Source organism: Pteropus medius, unplaced genomic scaffold, assembly GCF_902729225.1.
Source record: "Pteropus medius unplaced genomic scaffold, Ma_sr-lr_union100, whole genome shotgun sequence".
NCBI classification, from domain to species: domain Eukaryota; kingdom Metazoa; phylum Chordata; class Mammalia; order Chiroptera; family Pteropodidae; genus Pteropus; species Pteropus medius.
In genome coordinates, this window is record NW_024349796.1 from 13,552,360 (window position 1) to 13,560,550 (window position 8,191).

Sequence of the window (8,191 nt, forward strand, 5' to 3'; positions counted from 1 at the left end):
TGAGTTAAGAAAGTTTTGTCTCATTCGGTTTTCACAGAATTCTATTGTTATTAAAAAGTAGACAGTTCATAGGAAGCATTTTTTTCTTTAATCGGGTTTTTAGTATTCAGGGGGAAATGGAAAGAGTTCCATTTTAGCCGATTTTTATTTAAGGGAGTAAACAAAAACAGGTCATATAAGTCATTTAGTTTCTTTCACCGAAGTTAAGGTTTTTGTAGATGTTCTTTGAAGATTGAAAAGGCACCAACCAAATTCTCCCATGATCAAAAGATTTGTTTTTCTCCGCATGACAATTACGCAGATTTGAGTCTAGAATTTACCTCGCTTTAATAAGTGATTTGACACACCGTTGCAGAGCAGGTAACCCTATGTCAGGGTTTGTAGGCTATGTCAGTTTGTCAGTTGTCACATTTGGTTTTAAGATAAAAATCCATAGGTCAAACAATGGCATATCTGCAGTTTCTCTAAAGAGCAGCACAGTGAGGTGTGAACCCCGAATGAGGTTGCTTGCTACAGTAAACTTCTTTGTCTGGAATTTCCTGACCGTTAAAGTGATGAATTGGATTTGCAAGTTGGAGAACTGGAAAGGCAGGAGGTGGAAAGCCCACTAGCAAAGACCCCTGTGGTGGGCGCAGCCCAGTCCCAGATTTGAGTGTCTTGATTTTTTTTTGTCTTCCACTTTTCTATTAATTCTATGTAAATCACTTTTATTTCTGCAGGCATTTTCCTCTCAGATAGAAATGACATTTGTTTTGTATTATTTTGTCTTTCCTCATGAATGCACTGATAATATTTTAAATGCTCTATTTTAAGATCTCTTGAATCTTTTTTTTTTTTTTTTAGTTTGGGGTTCTATAAGGGTCTTTATTTCCATAAGTAAATATTGCCAAGGGAGGGAGGAAATGGGAATGGGGAAATGTTAGTATAAGGGTGGGGGTCAGCAGTTTTTATGTGTTAAGGAGCAGTACCATTTTATGGTTGGCATGGTTTAAAAAAATGGAATATAAGAATAGCTGTTCTGTATTTTGATGACCGATTACGCTGTATTTTAACACGTTTGTCTGTTTTGTGGTGCTCTAGTGGTAAATAAATTATTTCAATTCTGTGTCGATGTGTTTTTCCTATCGTGGCATCATCCTCGAAGCCAGAGAATACCTACGGTGCAGTGACAGTGATGTCAAGCTGGAAAAGTCACACTTTCTTTAAAATTGTGCTTTTTTTCCCCTCAAGGAGACTCGCTACAGAAATGTCATGCTTTACAGCTCAAAAGCCAGGATGTATCTATCAAGAACCGAAGAGAGTCTTGTGCAGCCTTTTTCTTCTCTTGTTTATTGCTATTTGGTAATTGTTTGAGATTTAGTTTCCATGCAGCTTGACTGTCTACCAGAAAAAAATGCAGAGAGATGTTTGGACCATGCTTTGGCTTTCTGGTTCTATGTTCTGCCAACCCCAGGGCCAAAAGAACTGGTCTAGACAGCATCCCCTATAGCCCCATAACTTGGATGATCGCTGGGCCAGCCAGATATAACAAGAGCCACGTGCTCTTCGGGGATGGCCTCTGGGAGCGGCCACTTCTCCCTCCATTTCCCCCATCTCATTGCCCCGAAAAAAAAAAAAAAATCCTATTTCCACAAATTTCCTTGGCTGTTCCCTGCAAGACCAGACTTCGCAAGTGAGTTGCCAAAGTCTTAATAAATGGAACTAATAAAAAAGTAGTTATGGCTCAATCTGGTTGTCTTGCTTTATCTCATGAAAGAACTAGTTTGTGCCTGTTTTCTGAACATCGCAGAGAAATAAGTCATTAATGCGAGCGTTTAGGAAGAATGGAAAATGATCCCCTTTTCTGCGATCTGTGTTTTAACTTTTACACTCAATTCACGGATAGAGAAAGTGCTTTCACTTTAAAACAATGACTTCATGCTTCTCTGCACAGGGCCAGTACCAAACCTGTCATCCCAGCCCACGTCACCTCTGTGTGCTGAGTGAGAATTCGAGGGTGGCATAAGGTAATGAGAAGAGTCACCTAACAGCTGTATCGGCTTTGGCAAATGGGTCAGCTACTCTGAGCCTCTGTTTCTTTATAAAATGAAGATGAGAGGATCTGCTTTTCGGAGTTTTGCGCGTTTGTTTTTGTGCCCTTGTTAAGTGAATAGACACGTGAAAAGTACTTTGGCATTTGGCCTGTAGTTGAAGATCAGTAAATGCCACTCTTAACGCTATTTCCCAAGCTGTTCTGTTTTGGGCTTCTCAGCAACCCTGTTCTAATGAGCTTCTTATATCAGACCGTCACCTGGGCCCATACATCTTCCTCTTGATGGTGAATGTGTAAACCCTCGAGAGCCTAACCTCGTAAGTGGACCAGCCATCAGTCATCACTGAGATGATTTCCTAACCCTGTGTGTTAACCTTTTGGTTACACGACTGACCAGACATTGTTTACAACAGTGGGGAAATGTTCATGTTAAGCTTTGCTTAAGTCCATCGAGTAAAAGTCAAAGTAAAAGAGACAAAGTGGCTAGTCAAATGACCCATTTCCCAAGATGATGGTAACGACTGTTTGCCAAGCACCTACGAGATGCTATTCTCATTAAACTACTTAACCTCACATTTCGCCCTACGATGTAGGTATATATACACATGTATACCTCTATTTTACAAGAAGCGAGCAGACTCAGAACAGTTAGTTACATGTTCAAGGTCACCCTGTTTGAAAGAGGAGGGTCTAGAACCTCATAGCTCAATAGACCAGCTACTGGCCAGACGTGGTCTTCAAGCAATTGAAATATGGATAAACTAAACTGAGATACGCCCAGGTGTAAAATACACGTCAGATTTTGAATCCTTACTATAAAAAAAAGTAAAATGGCTCATTAATTTCTTTATATTGGTTACATGTCTAAATAAGACTTTTGGATATATGGGATTAAATAAAGTCGAATACTACAATTAACGTCACCTGTGTCTTTTTATTTGTTTAATACAATTGCCAGAAAATTTAAAATTACATATGTGGCTCACGTGTGAGTATTAGGGAGGGTGGTGTGTGTGTGTGTGTGTGTGTGTGTGTGTGTGTGTTTTAAGGAATCAAAATTGCAAATACAAAATTCGACTCAGAGCCTTAGAAAGAGCCCATAAAAGTGAAAAGCCAGAATATACGTTTCAAAAGCTTCACTTCAAAGCCGCCTTTGGGCCATAAGGTAGAAAGAACGTGCCTGTGCTTCTACCAGTGACTGTTACCCTGTAATTCTAGCAAAACCTAGACCCCGTCTCTTGACTGCAAATCTATAAAATCAGTCGCTCCCAGTTTCTGTCCTTTTATCTCTGCGACCACATCTTGTGTGAACACATAAAAATAAGACCCTGGTTTTACTAACATTCCAGGTCAGAGGCAAGAGAGGAAAAGTTTTTATGCCTCTTTTGAAACGTCATAACTAGACCCTATGAGAGTAGAGGAATCGTTACTATAAATATTAGGTCATCGCGTCAATAGATATGAGTAACTTTCCGTAACGTTGCAAAGGGAACGCTTTTCATTTCCTTGATTTTAATGAAAGAACTGCTTTAGGTTTTTCCCTGATTGTGTCTTTATGTCCTTGAAATACCCTGTAGTTGGTTTCTTCATTTCGGCAAGTAATGGCTGTTTGAAGGAGACGTGGGGCGTTCTTGTAACCGGCAGAGAGCTGGGAGAAGGAACAGAATGTTCTGAGGGAGGCCGCCGTGTGATCAAAACGAAGAATATTCGGTCTGAGAGAACAGACATAATTAAACAGTAAGGCGAAACAATTAGTGGTAAAGAAAAGGGCACAATATAATTCCTCCAGCTTTTCCTCCCAAAGAGGGATTTTCTCTCCCATAGATGCCAACCCAACTAAAAGAACACAGATGTGTCATTCAGGTGACATCATAAAGGTCCGGCCAGCCCTGGTGATGGAAACCCTCTCCTCAGGCCCAAATCTCCCTTCGGAATCATATAGAAAGTTCCTAATCACGGGACGCTGGGCACAAAAAAGCTAAGGAATCATGTGATCCAATACCGTTCTAAAGGCAACGCGGAGTCATGCAGTTTGGCTTGTTCTCAAATGCGGATATAACGCTAATTTCTACACTTGAAACAAAATTAAATTACCCAGGACACAAAACTGAGAACTTTAAGTCAAGTGGCGGTTGTTCATTTAGTGAAATATCACATTTCCCATCCGTTCCCCCACTCGTCTTCCCCTTGCCGGTAGCCTGGTGATCCAAGAAACCACCGGACACTCTGATTCCTACGGGGCTGAAACACGGAGTCTGCTGGGGGCGGCCTGAAGGAGCCACAGGGAGGGCTGGCGACCTCTGGACCCAGACTACTTGTTATAGGCTCTGCCACTCAACAGTGAGGAATTACTCCTGTGGCATTTTCAACCAAGGAGACCCATATATACATATACAGATATATCCATCCAGCCATCCATCCATCTATCCATCCATCCATTCATCCATCCATCCATCATCTATCAATCATCTATCTACCTACCTATCGTCTATCTATCTATATCTATCTACCTATGTATCTATCTATCACCATCTATCATCATCATCTATCATCATCTATCTCTCTATCATCTATCATCATCTATCTATCATCTATCATCATCTATCTATCATCTATCATCATCTATCTATCTATCTATCATCTATCTATGTATATATACACACCCACACAGATAGAGTCATGTGTTAATGACGGGTACATTCTGAGAAACACGTTAAGTGATGTCATCATCGCGTGAACATCAGAGTGCACTTATATGAACCTGGATGGGTTTGTGACACAGAGACACGAAGCAAGTGAATGCTGTTGGAAAAATCATGCCCATAGACGTGTTCGAGGCAGGGTTGCTGCAAACCTTCAATCTGTGATAAAATGCAATGTCTGTGAAGTGTAGTAAAATGTGGCATGCATCTGTGTGTGCGTGCGTGTGTGTGTGTCTGTGTGTGTGTGATTTCTTAATTTCAGTATTGTCAATGGTGTAGCACAGGAAACAATTCAATCCAAAAGCGCCAGGATCGATTTCAATTTACTTACTGTGGATCAGGGATCTGCAACGCTGAGTCCAGCGAATCCTTCAGGGCACCGTGGAAGTGGAAGGGAGGAGGGGACACAGGGAAGGGGGCAGGAAAGGCGACGGGGGACACCGAGCACCTACTTCATGTACATGGCACATTTAGTCGAGCGTTTGATGTCTACACGTACATAACACCAAAACAACTAAACAAATGTAGCGAGAAGTACAGAACCCATTGGTCAGCTGGCCTAACTTCAAGCAAAAGACCCAGAGGAAGAATCCCACTGTGCCATTGTCTTTCTGTAGGAGCCTTTAAAAAATGTGCTGTTTGCATACATGATGTGACCGAAAGAAGTGCCTCTTTGTCCTCTGTCTCTGCCCTGCTGTGCTGGGTTTGGGGAATGGTCACAGCCCACCCCCAGGGGTCTTCCTCAGAGCAGCCAGCAGCCTCAATGCTACATTTCCTATTCTGGACTGGACTTTATTTATCTTGTGTTCCCAGCACCTCGTGCATAATTGAGCTCACAGCAATTTAACAAGTATTTGTTAAATCGAGGAAAGGCAGGGGATGGGATTATAGCCCCTACTCTGCCACTGATGTGCTGTCTGGGGCCCCGAGAAATCCACGACATTCTCAGTGTCTCGATAAAACAAAAGTGTTGGATTTGGGATCTATAAAGTCCTTTGTAGTGCTGTTTGTTTGTTTGTTTGTTTGTTTTTTCTGATTTGTAGGTTGTCCTCTTATTGTTATGTGATTGGAGCAAAGAGCAGGAAGCGGCTATTTTTAATCCATTCATTCAACAAATAATTACTGAGCATATCCTATAGACAAGATTTTGTTTTAGGTTCGATCTTCTAGGTTCACAAAAGTGAACAAAACAGGTCAAGTCTCTGCCCTCAGTAGATTGTTTCACTCAAGTGAAAACCCGAAAGAAGCTGTTGTAACTGCCCTCACACACCAAGATTTTGTTTACCACCTGGACGATTCTGGATGCAGAATCACAAGCCACCCTTCGGGCATGATTTTAGAAATAGTGCAGAAGGAAGAGCCCTCACTTGTCCAGATGCTTTCCCCATCAGAGGCTATAATTGGGCAAAGCCCTTCCTTAGCCCAACAGAGATGAGGCTGGAGTATAAACCTCTGTTTAACTCCGCCGGTTCATACAAAAGAACTGATAATAAAGAAAACCTGGAACGATGTTGTCTCTACAGATTCAGGATCAGGCAACGGGGCGTCCGATGCCCATTCCACTACCCACGATCCTTCTCGACAGTCAAAAGTAACTAGTTCTTCACCGCAGGAGTTCAGAGCTGAGAGGGAAAGAAACAATAACCAAATTATTATGATTATGATTATTTTATTTTATTTATTAATTATTTGCTGCCAGCAATCCCATCTTCCACAAAATCATCACTACGACTTAGTGCGTGTATCTTGGATCACTTCCCACAGCTAACTTGTTCTGTTTAGACCAGTGATTATGAACCAGGAGTGATTTTATCCCCCGTGGGACATTTGACATGATCTGGAGACATCAGCTTCCTTAATAAAGAAATATCTGTCCCAAAGTGTCCATGTTGGTGAGACTGAGGAACTCTGATCTAGACAAAAATTTCTACGTTTGGCATTTATGAGGTATTTCATGAGACAGTGAAGAATTATGAACACATTTGGAGAAATAACGTATGGCTAACTGATGAGTTTCTGAAATAGCCCTCTAGTCACACAGCAGCAAAAGTGAGAATATTTCCAGAAGCCTTTACCTCAACCTGAGGGTCTCTTAAAGCAAATTCTGCATTAATTTGTGTCCGTTATAAGGCAAAAGTCTTAGGTCTCTGAGGGGAAGTCGGCTTCAGTGTTTCATATCCTGGGTTCATCTTGATAGTATTTTCCTCACAGTCTTTAAAGAAATTGCTGTTGGGATCTGTACTTGCCAACTAAAGAGAGAGAGTCATATCGCCATCTTTATTTTTAGGAAGATTTATGGGAGGGTATGTAACAGCGTCCTCCTCTATGACTGGATATTGCTTCAACCCTTAAGAAACACTGCTCCTGCCCCCTCGACTGATGCTATTGCGGAGGGACACCACGGTCTGCCCGCCTCTCTTCTGTCTCTCCAGTACAGTCTCCTCAGGTCAGCAAGAGGGTCTTTCCTCAAATATGTCCTCAAATATGTCCGTCCCTACTTACATTCCCATGGCATAGACGGCCCATTTTAATCCTCAACAGGGTGGACATGCGTTTTAAGATTCTGCATGCAGACACACACACAAAATGTATGTTCCTGTGACTGAATCCACTTATGAGCTTCTCATTTCGTTTGGGTAGTAGAGCAATGAAGCCTGCCAAGCCAAGATAACTATGTCGCTTTGGCTAACCACTCAGTCCGTTGGGGATTTGCTCCGCCCACTCCTCCTCCTCGTCCCCTGTTCCCTGAGTAGCATGTGGGTCTTGGAGTGGCCTCCTTACCCTCTGGAGCCTCCAGGAAGTTCACATTTGGTCCACGGCGCTGCTCTCTTTTGACTGGTCTCTGGGGTATATCATAACCCTCCAGATCTTGGACATGGCCTTCTATATCAAAGAAGGTCCAAACAGGAAAATAAAAACCACTAGCGTTTGAAGAGAGGATTTGATGTATGAAACTGATTGCCCAGGTGACAAAAGAGCTGAGGGAACAAATAGGGGACATTAAGGCGATCCAGGGATCAGCAGCGACAGGAAGCCAGCAGTGACAGGAAGCCAGCAGTGACAGGAAGCCAGCAGCGCCCCTGAGGCAGAGGGACGAGGGAGAAAGCAGTGTCCCTGGGGGCTGGCATCAGAGTGGGCCTGTCTGCTGGGTGCTGGCACCTCGAAGCTGTGAGGAGAGACCGCAGTTCCAACCAACAGCCTCAGGCAAAGTCCTAGCTGACAGCGTCGACTCTCAGGTACGGGAAAAAGGAGGCCTTCAGGTGGCTTCGGAGACCACCGTTGACTTTCTCCACAAAGAACCCCAGCCAAGAACTGCTGAGCTAAATCCAATTAATACCCAGAACTATAAATGGTAATAATAAAAAAATTTTAAAGAATAAATTATTGCTGTTTTGAACCACCAATCTGGGGGGATTAGTTATACAGTAATGATGACTGGATTACTGTTTTTGCCTCT